The 25,686-nt window shown below is 50.6% G+C and overlaps 2 non-coding genes across 2 annotated transcripts; both read left to right on the forward strand.

Moving 5' to 3' along the window:
* The first annotated feature begins 9,728 nt into the window (after nucleotides 1–9,728).
* Nucleotides 9,729–9,800, forward strand: TRNAP-AGG (transfer RNA proline (anticodon AGG)). Its single transcript has one exon. It is a non-coding gene; the product is annotated as a tRNA-Pro (tRNA).
* A 13,559-nt stretch (nucleotides 9,801–23,359) lies between these two features.
* Nucleotides 23,360–23,431, forward strand: TRNAP-UGG (transfer RNA proline (anticodon UGG)). The gene has a single exon. It is a non-coding gene; the product is annotated as a tRNA-Pro (tRNA).
* Nucleotides 23,432–25,686: the final 2,255 nt, after the last annotated feature.

A 25,686-nucleotide genomic window follows, 5' to 3' on the forward strand; every position in this document is an offset into this window, starting at 1 on the left:
GCCAGACATGACTGGCAGATAAGCTTTCGTTGTCAATATGCCCGGCAAGTAAAATGCGGCACGCTTTCATGCTGTGGCGATGCTCCTGTGCTTACCAGAACTGAAGCGTGAACTCCAGACTATAGCAAATTTATTGGTCTAAGAAAGATATAACGAACAACTGAAACAAAAGCTCAAGCTGGTACTAAGTCTGAGGAAAAATCACGAAGCAGATTTGCGCGACAAAAACACACATTGCATTAATTAATATTTGGTGAAGTCTCGTTCGGCCAGGATGACGGATTCCATGCGCCTTGGCATATAGAGGCAAACACGTCTGTGGCTAGCTCAGTGCTGCGAAGCCTGACCCACTCGGCGTGAACAGCAGCCCAAAGGGAGTCCTTGTTCATTTTATGGAGCTGCAGACGCGACAAGCGTGATTTCATAATTCCCTAGACATTCTCAATTGGATTTACGTCCGCTCCTTTTGCTCGCCACGAAAGTTTACGGATGGCAAGGTTCTCTAGCAAAGCCTCCACGGAACGTGAAGTATGGATTGGAGAAAGGTCATGGTGATAATAAAACAGCCCATCCTTGAATGGCCCATCCAAAGCAAAGGGCAGGACAACCTGCTCGATTACATTACAGTATTCTGCAGCAGTGAAGCGTTCATCTAGCCATATAAGGGTCACCCCAAGCCTGGGGCTGTGATGGCACCCCACACATTCACGGAGCAGCGCCCGCTGAGGCTTGTTCGCTTGAAGCAGGTAGGATGAAAGCAGCATAAGGTAAAAAAAGAAAGTTATGTTTCTGTTTACGCGCGTCAAAGTGGTATAATACGTTTAGCCCAATCGCTGTTGTATCCAAACATCTTTTTTTATGATGTAGTGAAGTAGGCACCTGGCACTAGAACAGGGACTGCGCTGTGACTGTAACGTAGCTTTTATTCATTCGCTCACATTGCACCTCAAGGCGATAATTCATAAAATGCCAGCAACCAAAAGTACTCAATCATATTGCAGAACACATGTGTGACTTTAAAACGCTGAAATATATGTTATGTCCTTTAAACGATCGGTAATGGCACCCCGATGTGTCACTCCATGTGTCATTCGTCGTAGAGCTATCTTCGTTAAATTTTGATGCTACTCTAACCACACTAGCACTAAGTGAACGAATTCAGGACCACAGATTTACAAAGAGCATAGCAATTCCAGAACACTACGATGCAAAGGCTTACCTATGATTGTCTTGACGCCAAACTTTCAGTCTCTCGTGACCCTTTGTGGTAAATGTGCCCGCATCTGTGAACATCACCTGGCCCCAATCCTCCACAGACCAGTCTTTGTGCGAATTGTAGATGGGTGGCTTTGTGGGGATACGAAAGTAAAGGCTTTCTTGCGGCTGTCCTGCCGTGAAGGCACACTTCGTGGAGGCGCTGTCGAACCGCTTGAACGTCAATGTTTAGCCCGAGCTCATTTTTGATCTTCGGGGCCGTTAAAAAGCATTGTCTACGATGGCTACAACATTTAGTAGGTCTTGTTCCGCGGTCGTGGAACGCGGCCGCGAACCGTGAGGAAGGTCCGAGAGCCTACCTTTAGTTTTGTAGGCTTTCAAAACTCTGTTGACTGTCGAAAGCGCTCTTCCGGTAATATCCGCAATTCTTCTCTGGGGAATTCCTTGGCAATACAAAGCGATCATTCCGATCCTGTCGGCGTCCTACGCAGGCCGCATGTTTTTCTTTTCAAATTGAAGGGACTCAAGCCAATAGCTTTGCTTCTACGCTGTAGGAGAATAGATCGCGCATGTGCAGCTTCACTTCCAATCATCGTTTTTATTCTTGAAGCTTGTTCTTTTTTTATTTCCATGATCACCGCTGCCATAAGGCAGCGACTATGAAGCTCGCACTTACCGCTTCAATTCTGTTAAGCCCACAAGCGTCGCGACACCATGACAGCGTGCCGCATTTTACTTGGCGTGCATAATGGCAAGGAAAGCTTATCATTTGCCAGTCATGTCTGGCGCTACGGTGGCGCCGACTGAAAGCAGAGATTCGCCTAGCGACAGCCAAAGCATATGAGAGTTGGACACGTATCCTCGCACTATGTCAAGAATGGCGAGCTGCGAAACAAGATTGCCACACAGTTACGACAGGGCGACACGACGCGCACCTCTCCCTCTCCGTCGCTGCAGCTGGGAGGCGTTCAAAGAAGCGACCTTTGCGCTGGAATCCGCCGCCTTCCTCCAGCCCCTTCGACATTGTGACGGAACTAGTTCGGTGCGTGAACAATGATTCCGGAGTTCCCCAACGCGGAGCTGATTTGACACGCATGGACAAGCTGCCGCGGGAACGACGTATTTTTGTGCTTCTCACGGTTCGGAGTGGCACGGAACAACGAGCGACCCTCGATCGGCAACGATAGTTCCCGGAACGGCACCCGCCAACGCCGTCGTCGGGCATCAGAGCGCGGTTGCCTTTGTGTACGTAAACTGTTCTGCAGAGCAGCGGCGCGTTGGTGATGAGTAAACGAACAGTCGCCGCGTCGTAGGACCGGCGGATCGAGTGTATAAAAACTGTGGTTGTGCGAATGCTGAGGACACTTCTCTTGAGCAGTCATGTTAGACTGAGTCACTTCTCTCATGCAGTCCTGTTGGACTAATACTTTTTTCTCAAGCAGTCATGTTAGACTGATTTAATTTCTGTAAATAAACCCTTTTCCTCGTTCTCGATGAGAAGCAGTTCTTCACTTCATCAACGATCTCAGCGTAAATAAGTTGGACGACGGCATGGGCCAGCTACCTCCGAATTCATGCCGTACTCCAATCTTGGCAAAGGACCACGGACGATGGGATTGAGCCCCCAATCCTGACAACTGGCTGACAGCGGTGAGATGGACTTTGCGACATGGTGCTGTATCTGCGGTGAGTGCTTGGTTTTTGCTTTGACTCTCTAGGCTTCATTTTGAGGTTGTTCTGTTTAGAACAGTAGGGAAGCTAGATTGTTGTGTGTTAGCTAGGTTGTGTTTTCCTAGCTAGATTTAGAGAGCAGAATCAAGGCAGTAAAGCAGCAGTCATGGACTTAAGGACACTGCTGAGAGACGAGTTGTTGATTGTTGGTGAGGAACTGGGCCTAGATGTACGCAAGGAAATGCTCAAATCGGAATTATTGGAGCTAATTTCCAATCAGGCCAGTGAGGAAGATATTGAAATGGGAATGGAACTTCTCAAAAAGAGAGAGAAACGGGAAAGAGAAAGAGAAAAGCGAGAGAGAGAGGAACGCGATAAAGATCGCGAGTTTCAGTTAAGGAAAATGCAACTTGAACTTGAAAGCAAACGTTTGGAGTTGCCTCAAGGAAGTGAAGGCGCTCTGGGACGATCAAGTGAGGCAGAATCGTACCGCATGGACAGGCTATTAAAGCCATTTGAGGTCGGCACCGACATAGGCTTGTTCCTAAGCAATTTTGAAAGGACTTGCGAGAAGATGAACTTCGGCCCGAGTACATGGCCACAGCGGTTGCTGTCTATGTTGCCGTGTGAGGCGGCGGAAGTAATCGCCAGACTGAGTGTGCAGGATGCATATGATTATGCAAAAGTTAAGGCTAGTCTCCTGAAGAAATACCGCCTTTCAGCCGAAGCTTTTCGGCAAAGGTTTAGGAGCACAGGCAAGAAAGATAGCGAGGGCTATCCGGAGTTTGCATATAGCTTAAAGGCCAACCTAGTCGAGTGGCTTAAAAGCGCGGAAGCGTACGACAGCAGAGACATGATCATTGAATGCATGTGTCTAGAGCAGTTTTACAAAACCATCCCCCAAGCTGTGAAACTGTGGGTGCAAGACAGAGGTAATGTAAACACTGTGGAAAGGGCGGCTGAATTAGCCGAAGAGTACGCAACCCGTAGAAAGTTGAACGCCGAGGAGGGAAACTGGGACGGTCGAAATGGACCGCGGAAACCATTTCCGTTCAAAAAGGGTGCGCAAACTAGACGATCAGAGCCTGTAGACATGGCGGAAAAGCCCGTAGAAAAGAGCGAGGAGAAACTTAACGGAGAAACCGCACAAAAAGAACAGAAAAGAAAATTCGAATCTGTTAGACCAATTCGCTGTTACAAATGCCACAAACTGGGACATATAGCTGTAAACTGCGAGAAGTCTAGCGTAGTTTTTTCCTACGTGGAGGAAAAAGATGAGAATATGGAACTTTTAAGTCCATATCTGCACGACCTGCAAGTTAATGGAAAACCATGCCGTGTGCTAAGAGACAGTGCCGCCACGCTGGACATTGTCCATCCGTCTTACGTGATGGTAGATGACTTCACCGGAGAAGTAGCATGGATAAAACAGGTTGTAGAAGAACACAGCGTGTGTCTGCCCATGGCCAAAGTCAAAATCAGTGGACCATTCGGGGAGCTAGAGACTGAGGCTGCAGTTTCCAAATTTTTGTCACGGCAGTATCCCTACATCTTTTCGAATCGTTCGAATCAGTTGCTGCGTGACAGAGGGCTCAAACTGGGAGAGGGCATAGTACAGGCATTGACCCGAGGCCAAGCTCGTAAGATCGCGGCGCTTTCGGCTGAAAATGCTCAAGCTCCTCCAGCGGAACCAGAAAAGGGGATAACTTCAATACCCGAATCCGAGCTAGGCCCGAGGGACAAAAGAACAGTTGAGGAGAGCCTGCCAGCTGACCAGCTCAATGAGAGCGTAGCACTAGAGTGTCAGAGTTCTAGCCTGCAGGAAGAGCAAGCAGACGCGCTCACAAGCGAGACAGGGTCGTTATTATCTCCGGCCTCAAAGAACTTTGATCAACTCTTACGCGTGGATAGAGAGTCACTGGCAGCTGAGCAAAAGAATGATGAGAGCTTAGCAAAATTACATGACACAGCTAAAGAAGGCATTGCTAGGCGCAACGTAACGATACATGAGAGAGGAGGATTGTTGTATCGGCATTACAGAGATCGAAAGGGTAGGATTTTAGATCAGTTAGTCATACCTACTAAGTATAGGGAGGACCTTTTGAGTCTTTGTCATGGAAATGGGTGGTCCGGCCACCTAGGCATAAACAAATCAAAGGAAAGATTGCTTATGGAATACTACTGGCCTGGCTGTTTCAAAGATGTAGAAAACTTTGTAAGATCATGCGACGCCTGCCAGCGTTCTGGTAAACCAGGAGAGACATGGAAAGCTCCACTGAAGGTAGTCCCCTTAATAACAGAGCCTTTCAGACGACTGGTAATAGACACGGTAGGACCTCTTCCAAAAACAAAATCAGGCTACAGGTACTTGTTTACCATGCTGTGTCCGGCTACGAAGTTTCCAGAAGCAATCCCTTTGAAAGAGCTCAGCTCCACCGAAGTAGTAGACGCGATTTTGACAGTGTTTGCACGAGTTGGTTTTCCAGCCGAAATTCAGGCAGATCAAGGGTCAGTATTCACGAGCGCACTGACTTCCACATTCTTGCAAAAGTGTGGGGTAAAGTTAATACACAGTTCTGTCTATCACCCTCAGTCAAACAGTGTAGAGAGGTGGCATTCGGTGCTTAAGCGAGTTTTGCGTGCGCTATGTTACGAGCACAAGGAGGACTGGGAGAACTGTCTGCCGGCAACTTTGTTTGCTTTGCGAACAGTTCCACATGAGGCGACAGGGTTCTCACCAGCAGAACTAGTGTATGGGAGGACACTCCGGTCTCCACTGAGAATGTTGAGAGAGATGTGGGAGGAAAGAGGGGAGAGTCCAACCGTGGTTGAATACATGCTAAATTTACTGGAACGGCTAAGCGCAACCCAAGAACTAGTCGGAAAGAACATGGCAATAGATCAAAAGAACGCCACAGTCTATTACGACAAGAATGCGAGGCTTCGTACGTTTAAAGTCGACTTAACGATGAGAAGCAGTTCTTCACTTCATCAACGATCTCAGCGTAAATAAGTTGGACGACGGCATGGGCCAGCTACCTTCGAATTCATGCTGCACTCCAATCTTTGCAAAGGACCACGGACGATGGGATTGAGCCCCCAATCCTGACAACTAGAGCGAACTATGCCAAAAGCCACGCTTTCCGCGGTTCGCGTTTTTTTTCATCGCGATAGTACAGTTTGCGCTGTCATCATTACTGCATCGTCACTTTTCCTCGTTTTCGAATAAAACAGAAGCAGAACAGAAACAAAAATATCGCAGGATAGGGGGCGCACCATCGCGCAGCGCGATCAAACCGGATGTGCCCGCCTGTCAATGGTGATGACTGGACGGCGCGCACTATACCTTCAGTTATGCTTCGGCCAAGCGCTCCGCTGTTCGCGTTTCTTTTCATCGCCATAGTACGCCTGAAAATGCATTGGTTGCTGCACAGCGTTCCTGACGAGGACGTACGTCTTGTCTTCGCGCCGTTTGGAAAGGTCACGGACGTCGTCCGCGAGCGCTGGCGGGTTCACAGCGGGGCTGATAAGAACTCAACAAGGCTGGTTACGCTGAAGTTGAAGCCGGGCGTAAAGCTCGACGACTTTCCGCATCAGGTGGGTGTCGCCGGCGAACTGGCTCTCATGGTTGCGCCACGCAAGGCTCCTCTCTGCCTACGCTGTCGCCGCACGGGCCACATTCGTCTCGAGTGCCGTATTCCAAGGTGTGGTGCGTGCCAACGCTTCGGTAATGAGGACAGTCAGTGCGAGCGGACATACGCTAGGGTGACCGGTCCCGTGGGCAATGACGACAACTCTGCCCTACTCATGGACGAGGCACACATGGAAGACGCGTCGTCCACGGCGGATGAAACTCCTGACGTCGTGGCGAAGTCTGCGGTACGACTTGAACAGCAGGAGAAACACGTCGCTCAGGCTGTCGCCACAGGACGCCAACAAGCGACTGCAGAGGGCCTTGCGGCCATGCCAAATGCTGAAGTGAAAAGCCCACCTGAGACGGAGACGACCTCCTGCCTCCATGGAACTGAAGGCATGGACACCCTTACCGGCCCAGCTAGCCAACCGACGGGGAAACGACCCCACAACCAGACCGTTAGCCGGGCGGCGAAACAGGACGGCAGTGGCGGAGACGAGCCACCACCCAAAGCGCAAGGTTTAAGGAGGTCGACCTTGAAACCGCGGCCGAACGTTACGGTCGATCCACGGCAGGCGGATAAAGCACCTCCGTAATGCCGTACTGTCTAGCTCGAGTGGGGTTGGGAGGTTGGCGACTGCAATGGCCGTCGTCCTGAGCGCAAGCTTTTTAGAACCTTGCCAGGAAGGGGGGTCCTAGTTGCACTTGAGTGCCCTTTCCGGAAGGTCGAGCTGTGTCTCCTTTAGTGGCATTGAAGGTGGTTATCAGCGTACCCTTATGAGCACGCGTCCTTGTGTAACTGTTATGGGCACCATTCTACCGTGTAACCATGGCGGTTAATATCGAAGGAACGCTACGTGTAGCCACGTTAAATGCATGAGGGCTCAGTGCAAGAAGACGGCAATGTCAGCTAAGTCGTCTCCTCTTGGTTAATGACTTACACATAGTGGGAATCTAAGAAACAAAAATTGAGAGCCAAGAGCTCACCGACATAATGGTGTCCAATTTTCGTGCTCACTTTGATGTGTGCGTTTGTCACGCGGTAGGTGGATCAGGCGGCTGGGCTATTCATACGAAATAATTTTGGCATTTGTGTGCAGTCAGGGTTTTCGTGAGAAACTGGGCGCCTCTTAGTGGCTGATTTTTGTTTTTGGGATGTGAATTACTATGCTATTTGTATCTATGCGCCAAATATTGAAACGGACCGGCGTTCTTTCTTTGAGCTTCTTGAAGTGTACGTAAACTGTTCCAAGGTGGTAATACAGCTAGGTGATTTTAACTCTGTATGCAATGCTGAAGATCGAGCAAAATGTTCACGCGTTTGCGATAAGAGTGCTGAATATCTGAACGGTGTGGTGCATGATTATGACCTCGTAGATTTGGGTAGTATTTTTGCCAGTGGGACACGCCCGCGATTTACCCACATCCAGCGTGATAGCCACGCTCGATTAGATAGATTATACGTGTCAGCCGAATTATTTCCCTTATGTTATGAATATGATGTGCAAGCTGTAGCATACAGCTATCACTGCTTGGTAACTGCCATGTTCGGGAAAAGACAAAGCAAAGAGACCTTTAACTGGGATCTTTGGAAAATTAATGCGCCGTTGTCGCATGACGAGGTTTTTGTCGATGCTGTAGTGAACGAACCAGAAACCTGACTTCAGCCAAGCCAGTAAGCTTTGCCATTCAATGGGAAGAATTTAAACAGAAAGTCAAAACATTGACCATTGAGAGAAACAGTGTCATTAGACACAAGCAGAACTGCAATTTTTTATAAACATGGAAAGTGTCGACCCTGGTGTGTAAACGAATTAAAGTAAGTGAAAACTCAACTGGAATGGATGGATACAGAAAACTACAAAACAGCACTTGTGAGATCAAGGTCTGAGAGGTTGTGGGCGGGAGAAATTCCGACGGAACGAGCCTTATCAGACGAGAAAAGGTACGCATGTCGGAAGGAAATCCGCCAGCTAGCTAAAGGCAATCACATTACGTCCGACAAAAATGACAAGCAAGGGATCACCGTTCACTTTAAAGCAGTTTTAGGTAACCTGCGGAACCTTAAAGATAGCTACGAGAAAGATTTTCTCTGATTGATGTCAAAGCTCGATGAAGAACTTAGGACGCGGCTGGAACTACCAATCAGCCTGAGTGCGATACAGTGCGCAGTAGATGAGCTGTCCATCGGTAAAGCACCTGGGTCTGATGGCTTGGGAGCCACTTTCTATAAAACCTTCAAGTCTGCATTGGCTCGTATTCTTCACGAAGTTATCAGCGAAGCGTATCAGTGAAAAAGATTGCCCTTGTCTTTCACAACCTCGTATATCGTGCTAATTCCGAAGAGTGATGAAAAGGAAAAACTTTTGTTGCCAGGGTCGTATCGCCCGATAACTCTAGCGAACGTGGACTATAATATATTCACGAAAGCTTTAGCCAAACTACTGCAAAGTGTAATTAAACCATTGGTAGGGCCGCACCAGACTTGTGGCATTAAAGGCCGCAGTACCACAACAAATGTACACGTGGCACGAAGTGTGCTTGAGTGTTGCGATGCGATTGGCAATCAGGTCGCGATGATGCAGATTGATTTGGCAAAAGCCTTCGACCTCGTCTCGCACAAGGCTTTGTTCTGAATACTGGAACATGCGAACGTTGGCAACGTCATAACGGAATGCGTCATGATGGCGTACTGAGAATGCTTAACGCGCATCATTGTTAATGGGGAGCTCATCGATAGCTTTCACGTGCTCTCGTCGGTGCGGCAAGGATACCCGCTGTCGCCACTTCTATTTGCTGCTTATCTCGAACCACTCTGTTTGGCGATTAAAAATTACGAGCGCATAGCAGGCTATCGGCTGCAGGCAGCGCACGTTAAAATTTTGGCATATGCCAATGATATCGCGATTTTCTGCACAAACGAAGCGAACATTACGAAGGCCGCCACGACTGTCCTTGAAAAGTTTTCGGATTCAACTGGAGCCCAGATAAACTGGGATAAGAGTTACCGCTTCTGGCATGGTAGTTGGAAAGACACGCCGGAGACCCTTTATCGATTGAAGTGGTCGTCGTTACCAACGCAGTACTTGGGTGTTCCTCTCGGAAGTTACCGTGAACCTAAATCGTACCGTGTTGGCCAAAGTGTGGCTCACACATTTTATACTTTGTAAACCTTGATTTAGAACGTGGAAGTCGGCAATAAAGAAAAGGCTCGTTGGTCTAGGGGTATGATTCTCGCTTAGGGTGCGAGAGGTCCCGGGTTCAAATCCCGGACGAGCCCTCTATTTCTTTTTCACTCTCAGCCCGAGTGTTACCAATGCCTGCATTTTGGTGGTCGCTGTCCTCTTCTTTTTCTGCAGCTCGTCAAGATATGACGTAGGTGTAAACGCGCCGCGAACGAGAACAGTTGTCGGCTCAGCACAATGTGTTGGCGGGCTAGTTGGTGCGAATCCATGAATAGTTTGTGACCATAAATACTTTGCACCTTGTCCTGTCGTCTTTCTTGTGTCTGTTGTTTTGCGCTAAACAAAGTGTTCAAGTTGTCGGTTCGTTGGTCTGATTCCGCTGCCGGCCACCGTAGTGTACGGTCGTGTAATGTCGAGCTCCCTTGGAATGGCGAATGCGGCCCAGCAGGGCCGCGGTAACAGGACAGATGCACGGGACTCTACTGCCTATGAGGTTATTTTGCCGCAACTGCCATCAGGTTCGTCTGTTTTAAATACTGTTTTTGTGCACGGCAGCGTTAAATCCAGGCCGTTTCAAGCTGAGGACTTCCGAGATACATTGAATCCAGCTCGGGGAGCTGGAACTGTTCCCCGAAGTAGTTGCCTTGGGGGCGTTTCAGATGAACCACGTGTGGGCGGTGACCTTCAAGAGTGCGGAAGGAATGAAGAAGTTGCTCGCCGTAACTGACGGGACTGGGAAGAATCACCGCTGCCTCGTAATAGATCCGAGCGTCCATACTGTCCGCCTAATGCTATGTTCACACTACGGTCGTAACGCGCGTAACAGCTATTTTGGCGTATCGAACGTAACGGCTGTAAAAAACGCTACGGCAGTTAAGCCGGCACCTTTGTTCACATTTACTGCTGCTTAAATTACGGCTTTTACAACACGCCAATCAAATTTGGAGCTGCAGAATCGACGTCACCAGCGGTCCAATATGGCTCCTGCCAACATGCGAGCGCTGGCCGAGATCGAAGAAATTCACGCTCAAAACAAACTTATAGTCATGTATTCAATCGCCCAAAGACGACGAAGGCGACGCAGAAGGGTTTGGGTGCGGCAAGTATTTCTCGACAGGGCCGTGGACGGCGATTTTCACAACCTTTTCGCCAAGCTCCGAGTTGGTGACGCTGCGATGTTTCATAACATCATGCGCATGTCGCCCCAGCAGTGCCGCTTCCTTGAAAACCTAATGAGACCACTCATCGAAGTTCGGAGCACGCATCTGCGGCCATCGATTTCCTCGGCGGATAAACCAGATGAACTGAAAACAGTCTCGCAAAGCGCACTGCAAAAATTTTCACGAACACAGCCAATCGTGCGCACGGAATGGCGGAATGGCACTTCCCGCGCCCGGAGCTGTCTGCAGACGGGAGGACTGAAGTGTCGTCACCGGTTGTTGAAAGCCGAAAGCTTATCGGTCATTGGCTGTGTCGCAACGGTCGTAACATAACAGTCGTAAATGTTGCCGACCCTTCAACACTCTCACCCACGATTTTTGCGAGAATTGCGCACGTTGGTACTGTTTGAACCTCACCGATGGCACCGGCTGTTGGAACCTCAGTGCTGACGCCCGTTATTGCAACTGGGTCGCAAGCCCCAAGGGTAGCGTAGGCCTGGCGGCCTGGGGCACACTGGAAGCATCCGAAGGTCCCAGCAAAGCATGAGGCGACTGCTAACAGAACAACTTGTTTATTCTAGCATCGCAAAGAGCGGGCGGTCAGGTCGACCGAAGTAGAGAGACGGGAGAGCACGTTACTCAACAGCAGAAATCGGAGCCTCTCTCCTGGCGTCCGGGGGCAGCTGCTCTTATACTCTTGGGGTCGCGGGCAAGAAGGAAGGTCACGAGATGACACCACGTGACAGCGGCGACGGACGGACTGAGAGACACGTTGGAACAAGGAGGTGACGCATCAGACGGGCCGGCGCCGGTCAGACCTCCTCGCTTCACACTGGGGGAGCTCCTCTCCCCGGCTGCCGCGCTTTGACAAGCGTGGGCACACACACACACACGCACACACAAAGACACGTGGCACTGAACATGCCGGGACGCGCTCGCCGGGGATGCGTCGCGGCCGCTCCGAACGGGCCAAAATGTCCGCCGCTTTGAACGAAGCCCCGGCGTACGTTGCATCCGCGCCGGCTTTAGTGCGCGTCGTAGGCGAAACGTAACAGACCGCCCCGCCGGGGGAGGGAGATCCCGATGGTCAGGGGACTGCATCCGCTGTCCGGAGGGATGTCGCTCAATGATGCTCATTACCGAAGTCGGTCGTCCCTCGGCGTTTCTTGAGCCAGCGCACCGAGAAGGCCTCGTTCTCACGTTCAGGTTCACAGAGGACACTGCAAAGTGACTTCGGGAGAGTTCTCATTTTTCTCTCGTTCTCAGCAAGCGTTAGAACTACGCCGAAACTCAGCCGCTCAGTCAGCAAGCACGGCACAACCCTCACTAAGCCATGCCAGGCTCTTTCCCCTTTAATACTACTGCCTAGTTCCTTACAGTAGTCTAGCAGCACTCAGAACGCGTCCACAAATCGGAAAATTGCACTAGAAAGCACATTATCACTTTGAAACACTACACAAAAGCAATATGTTAAAAATCCTGCCTCAGGAAGAAAAACATCAATAACAAACAATTTTGAGGCTGATTCCCACGTTAGGGGCTTCGACTTAAGCCATCGGCGTTACCGTTGAGACTCCCCTTTTTGTAACGCACCTCAAAGGAGTGTTATTGCAAAGCGAGGCTCCAGTGCAGGAGGCGGCCATTTGTGAAAGAGATGGTCTGCAGCCATTGGAGAGGGCAGTGATCCGTTTCGAAACATGCGAAGCGGAGATCGCAGCGAGCGACCGTACACTAGCTCAGCTGGCGAAAACCCCATAGCCGCATGCGGCGCGCTCCTCAATGCAAACACCACCACAGGCAGAAACAGCTCCCAGTCAGTTTGTTGTTCAAACCACAATGCTCTGAACACGCGCTTCGTGACGGAGTGGAGCTTCTCAACGGAATTCGACTGGGGGTGGTACACTGAGCTGTGTAACAGCTTTACCCCGCACCTTTCGAGAAAGGCTGTCGTCAAAGCGCTAGTAAACACTGTGCCCTGATCTGATTGGATTTCCGCAGGAAAACCAACTCGCGCAAATATGGACAGTAGTGCATTGACTATCTCAACTGAGCTGAGTTCTTTAAGAGGCACTGCTTCAGGGAACTTTGTCGCTGGGCAGATCACAGTCAAAATGTGTCTGTACCCCGTGGCTGTTACCGGCAGAGGTCCCACTGTATCAATAACGAGCCGTCTAAAAGGCTCCGTAATGATAGGTACCAACTTCAACGGCGCCCTCGATTTGTCCCCTGGTTTGCCCACCCGCTGACAGCTGTCGCATGTCTTCACAAAGTGGTCTGCGTCCCGAAAACACCCTGGCCAATAGTACTCTTGCAAGAGACGGTCCTTAGTTTTCTTAACTCCTAGGTGTCCGGACCACGAACCCCCATGCGACAAGCGCAACAGATCCTGACGATAGCACTGAGGCACGATCAGCTGATCGAACTCCACTCCCCTGCGGTCTATATACTTCCGGTACAGGACCCCACCTCTTTCCACAAAGCGAGCATTTTTCTTGGCGACACCTTCCTTGACAATGCAGCGTATGTTTTCTAGGCTGCCATCCTTCTTTTGCTCGGCTATCAAAGCCGACCGGCTGACTTTTAGCAACCTATTAAGTCCGTCTGACGTAGGCGCGATGAGCAAATCTTCAGATAGCTCTTCTAACTTTCCCGCATCGGGAATTTCCTCTCCAGTATCTGGTGCCTTCAACGCTACAGGCACAATTTTATTCAGTTCGGACGTGCTCTGAATATCAGCTTGCTGCGCCTCTGACCCTTTCTCATTGTTCGACAACGTCGGCCCCGCAACTACCGCCTTTGCAGCGAGCTCCCGAACCTTCGATCTGGTTAAGGCCTGAACGCTAGCCTCACCAAACAAAAGCCCCTTCTCGCGCAGGAGGTGATCGGACCTGTTCGAAAATAGGTACGGGTACTGGGGGGGCAGCATAGATGACACTGCCGCCTCCGTCTCAAGTGCTCCGAAAGGACCTTCAATGAGCACTTTTGCTACGGGCAGACACACGCTATGAGCTTCCACGGCTTGCTTGATCCATGCGCACTCGCCCGTGAACATATCGGGTTCTACGTAAGAAGGGTGAACTACATCCATCGTAGCTGCGGAATCGCGAAGCACTCGGCACTCCTTCCCGTTCACGAGGAGGTCTCGCATGTAAGGCTCGAGAAGCTTCATGTTCTCGTCAGTGCTGCATAATGACAAAAACACTACTTTTGCTTTTGTTTCCGGACACTGCGCCGAAAAGTGACCCGGCTTCTGGCACGTATAACACACGCGCGCTTGCCTCGTCTCGAACCGCTTTCTGCGTTCGGCTTCGGTTGCCGCCGTCTCCTTACGTTCGGTCGGACTGCTTTCACTCGCATCCGCACTACGTGTGTCCCCCTTTGCTCTCATGGGCGTGAACTTCGGCCTCTCAAACTTGGAGCCAAATTCACCCTTTTGACCGTCCTTAGCTCCGCGAGCCCGACGCGTCACAAACTCTTCGGCTAGCTCAGCGGCTCTAGCCACCGTACTAACGTCTGGCCTATCCAAGACCCAGTACCGCACGTTCTCAGGTAACCGACTATAAAACTGTTCTAGCCCGAAACACTGCAGAACTTTCTCGTGGTCACCAAACGCTTTCTCTTCTTTGAGCCACTCCTGCATGTTTGACATTAGCCTGTAGGCAAACTCTGTATATGACTCACTTTTGCCTTTCTCATTTTCTCGAAACTTCCGACGGAACGCCTCCGCGGACAGCCTGTACTTTTTTAGCAGACTCGATTTCACTTTGTCGAAATCCTCTGCCTCCTCTCTCTCCAAGCGAGCGACTACGTCGGCCGCCTCGCCGGGTAACAAAGTGAGCAAGCGCTGTGGCCACGTTTCCCGAGAGAACCCCTGCTTCTCGCACGTTCGCTCAAAGTTAACCAGGAACAAACCAATGTCCTCTCCAAGCTTAAACGGCCGCATCAGGTCAGTCATTTTAAACAATACTCGTTCTCCTGCACCGTGTGCCTGACTTCCATTACGAGCGCGTTCCATCTCTAACTCGAGACGTTTCATTTCCAAAGCGTGTTGACGGTCGCGCTCTCTTTCTTTCTCTTGTTGCTCTCGTTCTATCTGTTCTTTACGTTCACGCTCATCTTTCTCTTGTTTCTCTCGCTGTTGCTGTTCTTTAAGTTCGCGTTCCTGTCTTTTTGCCGTCTCCCTCTCCTCAATGGTCTCAAGGCATTCCGACAGCTCGTCATCCTCAGCTCCTAACTCAAGAATAGCCCTTAGCAGTTCTGGTTTTCTGAGTTTGTCTGAGACATCCAAACCCAACTCTCTTGCAAGCTCCAACAATTTCGGTTTGCGCAACGACTTCAAATCCATGGCTGCTCTGAATGCTGCTTTCTCTACTGCCTACTATTGTCTTGCCGCAACTAACCCGGCAGCAACGACAACCACAATTACCAGCTCTGTTTCTGACACTAACAAAAGCCTGGCAAAACTCAGAAGAAGAAAGTCCCGCACTCACCAAACCTCGCAGCCAAGATTTCAGCGCAGTCGTTCCGCTGCAGGCAACCAGTCATCACACAGGGCTCGTTGCACTGCTCCCGGATGGTCGTTGTGCTGCTCAGCATACAGTCAACCGCATTTCTTCGCTGCTGGCCTCCGTTGTCGCGATCCCACCGCTGGCAACCAGATGTTTGAACCTCACCGATGGCACCGGCTGTTGGAACCTCAGTGCTGACGCCCGTTATTGCAACTGGGTCGCAAGCCCCAAGGGTAGCGTAGGCCTGGCGGCCTGGGGCACACTGGAAGCATCCGAAGGTCCCAGCAAAGCATGAGGCGACTGCTAACAGAACAACTTGTTTATTCTAGCATCGCAAAGAGCGGGCGGTCAGGTCGACCGAAGTAGAGAGACGGGAGAGCACGTTACTCAACAGCAGAAATCGGAGCCTCTCTCCTGGCGTCCGGGGGCAGCTGCTCTTATACTCTTGGGGTCGCGGGCAAGAAGGAAGGTCACGAGATGACACCACGTGACAGCGGCGACGGACGGACTGAGAGACACGTTGGAACAAGGAGGTGACGCATCAGACGGGCCGGCGCCGGTCAGACCTCCTCGCTTCACACTGGGGGAGCTCCTCTCCCCGGCTGCCGCGCTTTGACAAGCGTGGGCACACACACACACGCACACACAAAGACACGTGGCACTGAACATGCCGGGACGCGCTCGCCGGGGATGCGTCGCGGCCGCTCCGAACGGGCCAAAATGTCCGCCGCTTTGAACGAAGCCCCGGCGTACGTTGCATCCGCGCCGGCTTTAGTGCGCGTCGTAGGCGAAACGTAACAGTACCTTTACGTTCGCAGTCTGAACTAGACGCATACGCTTGTTGCGCTTCCGCTTACGTATGTTACGAAAAATCGGCGCCTTACGAACGTAGTCTGAACATAGCATAAGGCTGTATTGGCTGCTTTACCACATACGAGATGAAGACGTGCGCGCTGCTCTTGCACTGTATGGCAAAGGGACGGACATTTGCAGAGAACAATGGCGTGTGCCAGGACTCGACGATAAGTGCTCCTCGATACGGACGGTTAGTCTGCAGCTGAAGGCTGGCGTGACTTTGGACAACCTGCCACACCAGCTACGAGTGTCTGGCATTACGGCTCTTGTGGTAGTACCGGGAAGACCGCGGCTTTGCCTGCGGTGTCGGCGAACAGGGCACATTCGCCGAGACTGCCGCGTCCCACGTCGGTGGTTCGGACATGATGATAGCCAGTGCGCTAAAATTTATGCAAGCGTAGCAAGCCAAAGAGCCGGGAGGACCCTACCGAGCACATTATGGATGAGGCGGACGCTGCGGAGGCTGCGGGAATTAAGGACAGACAACCTACTCCGGCAGCCGTTGAAAGTTCCGAGAAGGGAATTGTGAAAAGTGTTAGAAGCGACAATAGTGATGTACCATCTGTACGACAGGAAACCGCTACGCCAGCGTGCGCCATCAAAGACGTCTCTGAAAACAGCGACCAAGAAGACATCGACGTCGCTAACAGCTCGTCTGCGAAACGGCCACACGCGCAAGTTTCCGAAGGTGACGAAGGTGGTGGCGGGAAGGCACAGGAGCCGCCCAGAAAAATAAAGTTCATACCGCCGCCCATCTTTCAAACCAAAGCCTCACATTCCGCCGTATCCCAGTCCCACGGTATCGTAGGCGCCCCCGTAATATCGAGGGCGTCGCCCAGCAATGCCTGTTTGCGAGGTGAGGGACGGGCTGCAGAGTACGTTTGTATAGTTCGGCCGCTATAGCCAAGGAAAGGAATTTTGCGCGTTCTGAGAAGCAGCAGAATGTATGGGTTTAATGAACTGGTGTGCCGGTTTTTCTTCTTTTGAAAAAAAAAATGGCTTCAAAATCTGGAATATAGCGCTACACGTTGGTACGCTCAATGTCCGAGGCCTCGGCGCCAATAGGTGGCAGTACCAGGATAGCTGGTTATTGCAAGCAAATGATTTAGACATAGTCGCTCTACAAGTAACGAAAATTGAAATGAAGAGCGAACCGACCGAATCGTTGAAACATTTAGAGCGCGCTACAGTGCGTGCGTTTCCCATGCTGTCGGCAATTCCGGAGGGTGTCTTTTGATGTTGCGGAAATCTTTAGAAATTGTTCCGCAATTTGTATTTGTTTGTGATGAAGGTCGAATGACTGTGTGTGACTTTTCGCTCTGGGATCCTCAATGACGGGTAATTTGCGTATACGCCCCAAATAATGAAAGAGAACGCCGTGACTTTTGAAAACTTGATGTCTATTTGAAATCTGAGCGCTATATACCATCTTGCTGGGAGACTTTAATTGTGTTTGTTTTTCTGACGACCGGAATAGCATCTCGCGTGTAAGTGATCAAAGTGCAGTTTTCTCGCTCGCAGCAACCAGAGAGCGTGAATTAGATGTTGGTGCGGTGTTTTGCAGTGGAAAACAGACTGTGTTTACGCATTTCCAACGGGGCCGTCACGCGAGATTAGATCGAACTTATGTATCAGTGAGACTGGTTGCGTTGTGCAGAAGCTATGACGTGAGGCTCGTATCCTTCCGCGACCATAGTCTGGTAATGTTCTTGCTCTGCAAGAGAAAAGAAAACCGGCCTTTTAATTGGTACCTATGGAAATTCAATGTCAAACTTCTGGTTGACGCAACCTTTCTCGCGTTTATAAAAGAACTTATACGAGAGATGCTTGCTTGCGAATCCGGGGGGTTCATAGTGATGTGGGAAGAGTTTAAGCAGGAATTCAAAATAACAGCCACTGAAAGAGCCTCTGTATTACACTACAATGAAAAAAGAAAAGAAAATTAATTGCGAAGTAAGCCTAACATGTTGTCGATAAAATGCACACAGCCAGGAGAGTTGTCAACAGAGATAACGAACATAAAAATGAGCTCGAAATCATTGATGTCAAGAGATACAGCGGGTCAGTGATACGTGCGCGCTCAGAGCATTTGTTGCTCGGGAAAACGCCCACAAGACGCGCTTTGAGCGAAGAGAAAAGATACGTATCACAACATGAAATAAAAAAGAAATCGAGTATGGCAAGGTGCGTAGTAGCGATAGTAATACAATACAGCGTGCCTTCTTCGAACGCTACAGAGAGTTGTTAAGCTGCAAAGAAGTGGTGGAAGCTGGCTTTGATAGCAAATACCTGCCTTTAATGCCGAGACTAGATGATGGCGTCAAGACAGTCCTCGAGGAACCGGTACGTTGAATGATATCGAAACCGCAATTGATGAACTGAAACCTGGAAAGACGCCCGGACCTGATGGCCTAGGCGCGGGTTTCTGCAAGGCATTTAAGCATGAACTAGCAGCCGTTTTACAACGTGTTCTAGCCGAGGCTTATGAAGTAAAATACATGCCGCCTTCTTTCCCAAAAACCCATACCGTGCTGATCCCGAAATGCAATGACCCTGTAAAGCTGCTCTGAGTAAGGTCGTATCGCCCCATAACTTTATCCAATGTATATTATAAAATATTCATGAAGGTGTTAGCAAGAAGGTTTGAATCAGTGATGACATCAATAGTAGGCCCACACCAAACTTGTGGCATAAGAGGCCGGTCGATACTTAATAACATACATGTGGCAAGAAATTTTCTGGAGTGTTGCGATGCCTGGGAAGGAAGAGTTGCTATGATGCAACTAGACATGGAGAAGGCCTTCGACCGTGTTGTGCACAGTGTGCTCTTTTCTATTCCAGAGCACGTGAATGTTGGAAACATAATAGAAGGTTTAAAGCTATTACTAAGGGTGTAGCACGAACTTACCAGTAAATAAACAACTCTCTGGTAACATCAAGTTATGTAGAAGCATAAAACAAGGATGTCCGGCTTCGTCGCTTCTCTTCGCAATTTACTTGGAGCCTTTTTGCTTAAGTTATACACAGTGAGAAGATACGGCGTTTTCGTTTAATGGCTAGTGAAGTCAAAATTCTCTCGTATGCAGATGATGTCGCCCTTTTTTGTGGGGATAAAGAAAGTGTTCGTGAAACTGTTAAACAAGCTCGAACGTATTGCAAAATGTCTGGAAGCGCTGTTAACTGGGAGAAGTGCGCCAGTTCTTGGAGTGGCAGCTGGGATGAGAAGCCCAATGTCTTTGAAAATTTACAGTGGACATTCTCTCCTACAAAATATCTAGGAGCACCTTTAAACTGGTATGATTAGCCTTCAAAATACTGGAGAAGAAGCTGAGAGAATGCGCCAGAAAACTACGAAATGGGGCGGAAAAATGTTTTCGTATTTACCAGGTCAACGATTTGCAATACGTTGCTTGCGCGAATTTGGTATGTGTTGCAGGTGCTCACTATGTCACGAACTAATGCGCAGAAATTTCACAGAATTCTTGCAACATTTGTATGGAATTCAACATGGGAGTGCACAAGTCGCCTTAACTTGTTTCATTCACTGCCGGACGATGCTCACAGTGTTCAATACACTTTGCTTATCTTTACAGCACACAGCCACATCGTGAGCGTATGCCAATAGCTTTACCTCTGCTGATTGAAGACAATATCCCTTAACGCATTCATTTTCGATGATGGCCTGACATAGCGTTTCTATGTAAACACAAAACAGGAGTGGACTGAGTGGACAACCCTGGCGAACGGAGCGCTTAGCGTTTATGGGGGCCCCCAACGTCTGATTAACTATAAGTCTGGTATAGCAGCTCCGGTACGCCATGGTCACCCCCTCAGTGATTATGTGGACAAAATTAACGTGTTCAAGGATGGTGAGCAATATCTCCTGTGAAACGCAATCAAACGCTTTCTCCAAGTCAAGCTGGAGGATCGCTACTGCATCACACATGGCATCACAACACTCCAGCACACACTTCATCTTATTAATGTTAGTAAAAATGGTTCTGCCGCGAATGCCACACGTGTGGTGTGGGCCGACTACTTTAATAACTAACTGGAACCGTCGTGCCAACACCTTCATCAATATTTTGTAGTCGCAATTAGTAAGCGCTATGGGTCTGTAGGAGGAAAGTTGCTTGAGCTTTTTGGTGTCTTCTGTTTTCAGTATTAGTACGGTATGGGACTGGCCAAAGGATGGTGGAAGTATTTTCAGTTCGTATGCTTCGTTGTAAACGGCGGTTAAGACATGAACTAGCTGGCCTTTAAAAGATTTGTACCAGGCGGCACTAAGATCGTCTGGACGAGCGACTTGCGAGGATTCAGGTCTTCGATGGCCTTCATCACTTCATGTTCTGTTAATGGTCGTTCTAAGGTTTCTTTAACTTCAGACGACAGCTGTGGCATTCGTTGCAAAAATAAATTGTTGAAATTGTGCATATTGACAGGCCTGAATGCAAAAAAGTTTTTTGTATTGCTCAAAGAACGCATGCCCTATGTTATTGTTATCGGTTAATACCACCCCTTCATATTCAATAGCCTCAATCTGCTTACGTCTGGAATGTCTTTTTTCTAGTCCCAGTGCTCTTTTCGTTGGCGTTTCCCCACATGTTAGTCTTTCTGCTCTATAGCACGCACGAGTGCGCCTCGATAGCGCTCTTCGTCGAACACTTCGAGCTTTTTCTTAACAGCGCGCATATCGTCTTGATAAGCGCCCGGTTGCTTGCAATCCAGCGTGGCCAATTTTTCCAGCAATGTTTTTAAATCCTTTTCTCTGGCCTTTTCTTCGTAACGCAGTACGCTACTTCTTTCAATTGCTTTCATTTTAATGGTTTGCTTCAACAACTCCCATTCCTCGCCAAACTTTATAGAACTATCCGTTGCAAAAGAATTCAGAGCAGCCACTACCTTTTCATTAAAAGTTTCATCCCGTAGCAGCTCAGCATTCATTTTCCACAGTTCCCAAACGAATTTGTTTCGTTCTTTCTTCCTGCCTACCCTGCATTTTACCAGGCAGTGGTCCGAGAATGATATGGCCGTAACTGCATAGAACTGGCATTTTTCTACTAAACCGTATGATAGATAGATCCGGTCTAATCGTGCGTGACTTGTGCCCTGAAAGTGAGTGTACATCACGCCTCGGTCAGCCCGAAAACACTCAGCGACATCTTCTAATTCGAACTCATGTATAATTTGTGCGAGGATATCGCTGCTTTTGTCATAAACTACGCATCGCGTAGACCTATCCTCAGCATTCAATACGCAGTTGAAGTCCCCTACACAGGCTATCATTTTTTCCACATGGAAATGATGCTTTAAACTCAAAAAGAAATTTGCCCTCTCTTGCACAGTATTAGGCGCATAAATGCAAAACACGCGCCATTGGACATTACAATAGCTGAAGTCACAAAAGACAAGTCGACCAGAAGTGCAGGAGAAGTAACTATCTATGACAAGGCCAGGGAGCTTCCTCACGAACAGCACACACCCTGCCGAAGTCCCTAAGGCGTGGCTCACTACCGTATAGTAGTTATACGTGAACCTTTGCACCATGCTCCCGGTCTGCTCCTCGCCTTCTGCCTTGGTTTCTTGCACGGCTAAAACGTCGAGGTCGTGGTCCACTATTAGTCTGTAAACCTGACTCTGTTTCTTTTTGGCGGCCAGACCTCGAACGTTTAGCGTGCCGAGGCTAATCGACGGGTTGGTAGCCATTACTGATTTAAACGGGAGGGGAGAAGGCCCGGAGCATGGTGCTCACCTTAACGTCTAGCTGACCGCTAGACGCCTCCGTGGCCATCCGGTGGCCGTCGTCCGAGTTCGTCTTTGGTCGGCTTCGGGGTGAGCCTACGGTCAGCCTCCAGGTTCGGCTTAGGCTTGAGGGTGGAGCGCCTTCCGGGTAGCGTCTTAGCGGGCGGTGCCTCGGAGTCACCGCCGGCCTTTCCGTCGACTTTCTCCTCGTGCTGCAGAGATCTCTTGACCGGTGCCGAGACGGATTCGACGCAGGCGCTGGCAGGGATCGCGTTGTCGTCCGCCTCTGCCTGCGTTGCATCCGTAGCCGGCTGGTGGCTCTCATTTTCTTGCGGGGCCGTCTTCATGCTCTCGACTGTAGCTGCTGATTCTTTAGGAGGAGGGATATTATTCCTTCCTGCTTCGGCCTGCTTGGTCGTCGCGCCGGTTTCTGCCACCACTTTGCCGTTTCCAGCTTTCGTGGCCGCTTCCTCCGCCTCGGTCACGTCCATCACGTGGTCTAACGTCGACGGCTCGCTCTCCGCCGAACCCGCGGCTACTGCGTATGAACGCACACAGTCCGCGTCGTTTTGTCCAAAAAGCCTGCACCGTGAGCAACGGGGAACCTTGCATTCACGACGAACGTGGCCAGAGCCCCGGCAGCGCAGGCACTGCATGGGACGTCCTGGGGCTACCACCAGCGCAAGCTCGCCGGCGACGCGGATCTGGTGGGGCAGGTCGTCGACTTTCATTCCAGCCTTCAGCTGCAGCAGCACTGCTCGGGTCGTCGAGCCCTTGTCGGAAACGCCATCCACTCGCCAGCGCTCCCGGGTCACTTCCGTCACTTTGCCGAAGGAGGCTAGCGCGGTCTTGACGTCTTCGTCGTCCACCCCATGCAGAAGCCAGTGAATACGAAGCTTCACCTGCTGTTCCTTGGGGTCCATGACCAGGCAGCGACGCCCCTTCACCTGCAACTTTTTCAAGGCCGCCAGCTTTTGGGCAGCCTCGGCTGTCTTCATCGTCACCGCCCATACACGGTTGATTTGGTATGCTCCAAGGGCGACGACGCCAGAGAACATACCAACAGCTTGAAGCGCGTCTCGAAAATCTTCTACATGAAACGGGCGAACACGAGCGTCGCCGTGCAAAAAAAACTGCGTTTAAAGCTATACGTTCTGTAGGTAGCCGAGGCAAAATTATCTGGTAATCCTTATCTTCTTCCGTCAAAAGCATGTTGCCGCGGCTAACAGCCGCATATGCCGCTCCATTGGAGCCCATGATCCCGCGATCCGTTCAGCTCGGGAGCCGGAAGCAGAATGATGCCTGGATATAGTCGTTGTCCTCTTCTTTTTCTGCAGCCCGTCAAGATATGACGAAAGTGTACACGCGCCGCGAATGTGAACAGTTGTCGGCTCGTTGGTCTAGGGGTATGATTCTCGCTTTGGGTGCGAGAGGTCCCGGGTTCAAATCCCGGACGAGCCCACTATTTTTTTTTTTCGCTCTCAGCCCGAGATCGTTCTGCCTACCCTGCCCACCGGTCGTGTTGTTTGAAACCCGTTGTTTTTGCACGGCGACGTGCGGGTGCGGCCCTACAGGGTCGAAGATATCCGAGACGCCCTCGCCAACGCTGGTGTGCTCCCCGAGGTCGTGGCGTTGGGAGCGTACCAGATCAACCATGTGTGGGCGGTGACGTTCAACAGCGCGGAAGCCACAAGGAAACTGGCTGCTTTTAAGGAGCTGCAAGTTAAAGGTCGTCGCTGCATTGTTATTGACCGTGAGGCCCAGCAGGTGAAACTGCGGCTGCATTGGATGCTCCACGGAGTGCAAGATGAAGACATCCGGACTGCTTTTGCGGCGTTCGGGAACGTAACCGAGGTGACGCGGGAGCGCTGGCGCGTCCAAGGCATGAGAGAGAAGGGCTCGACCACGAGAACCGTGCTGCTCAAGCTCAAGCCGGGAATGAAGGTGGACGACCTGCCCCACCAGGTTCGAGTCGCCGGTGAGTTGGCCCTTGTGGTGGTACCCAGGCAGCCGATGCAGTGCCTGCCCTGCCATGGCACGGGCCATGTTCGCCGCGACTGCAAGGTGCCTAGGTGCTCGAAGTGCAGACGCTACGGACACGCGGACGCTGACTGCGTCCGTACCTACAAATCGGCTATCGGGCTGGGAAAGACGGACGAGAACGCGGAACTCATGGACGTCGTTGAAGCCAAGGATGCAGCGAGGGGAACGGACGAGGCAGGCAAGCAAACGGGGCCACTCAACTCATCAGCGTCTACCGGCGGAGACGCCCTCACTGGGGAGGGTTCAGCGAGCCAACAACCCACGGAAGACTTGCCTAGGTCAAATGAGACAACCGGAAAGGATGGGGAGAACAGTCCGGAGCCTAAGGTCGTCGAGCCCAAGGGTCCGAACGAGCTGTAACCGGACAAGAGTGGTGCCCGCACGCCGACCAGCGTCTCCGCTGCGGCGAAGCGTTCCCACGCCCAAACCAGCGCCGACGGTGACCAGACCGCGACGCCTGGAGCCGAGGAGCCCCCGGCAAAGGCGCCTCAAGGCCGGCGTTCATCGTTTCGGCCGCGCCCTAACGTTCCGGTAGACAAGCGTGCCGGAAATTCGGAGTCCCTTGGACACGCTCATGTTCTTCCGCCGTACCGAACTGGCGGCGATGGCGGCGTCTAGCCTCGTGCTAGACGCGAGAGGTAAGCACCATATTGCCGGTTTCTTCCCCTATTGTTAACATGGCTCCAGCGTGTCCGTTGAAAGTCGCCACTTTAAACGTTCGAGGACTGGCAGGGAAAAGAACGCAAGGCCAACTTTACCGGCTTATAACGGAGCACGACATAGATGTGCTTGCCGTGCAGGAGACGAAAGTCGATGGTGAAGAAGAGACCGGCGATATGGTGCGACGTTCCACGTCTAGGTTTTCTGCCGTAGTCAGTCATGCGGTGGGTACATCCGCTGGCTGTGTACTTTTTGTTAAGAAGTTGCCGGGGCTAAAGGTGCATGCAATTTATTCGTGTGTGTCGGGCCGGTCTGATGTCGTCGATATTTCGTTCAACAACAACGAGTGGCGTATTGTGTGCTTGTACGCGCCCAATAAGGTGGATGAAAGGGCTCGGTTTTTTCACCACATTTAAGAGCGTCTATGCAAGGGAAGACAGCTTATAGTAATGGGCGATTTCAACTGTCTCCTTAGTGCACGAGATAAAACAAGCGTTCGTGCGCTTAGAGACAAAAGCACTGAAGTGTGGTCGCGAATCGTTGAGAACTGGGACCTAGAGGATGTGGCAGAGTGCCTCGAAGGAGCGCGTGCTGTAAAGTACATACGATTTGAGGGCTCTAGTCATGCACGGCTCGACCGCATTTATGCGTCTGTTGACATCGTTCCGCAGTGTAAAAGTTACGAGGTAGTGCCAGTGTCTTTTTCTGACCATTGGTTGGTTCAATGCTGCATAGGAATCCCAAAGCGAGGTAACGCTTTCTCATGGGAAATGTGGAAATTAAATAACAAGCTTCTTGAGGATGAACCTTTTACCCGAGCAGTAAGAGAAGAAATAAGGAAAATAGACCCCAGTAAAAACCTTCACGTATGGCAACAGTGGGAGCTGAGTAAAGAAAGCCTAAAGATAAAGGCAATATAGAGGGCTACCTGTATTCGTTACGCATAGAAACAAAAAGAAACCGAGTTAAAGACGCTTCTTCATAAACTGCTCAGGCAGGAATCTCAGGCACCG

The sequence above is a fragment of the Dermacentor albipictus genome, chromosome 1 (assembly GCF_038994185.2).
Source record: "Dermacentor albipictus isolate Rhodes 1998 colony chromosome 1, USDA_Dalb.pri_finalv2, whole genome shotgun sequence".
Classification (NCBI taxonomy): domain Eukaryota; kingdom Metazoa; phylum Arthropoda; class Arachnida; order Ixodida; family Ixodidae; genus Dermacentor; species Dermacentor albipictus.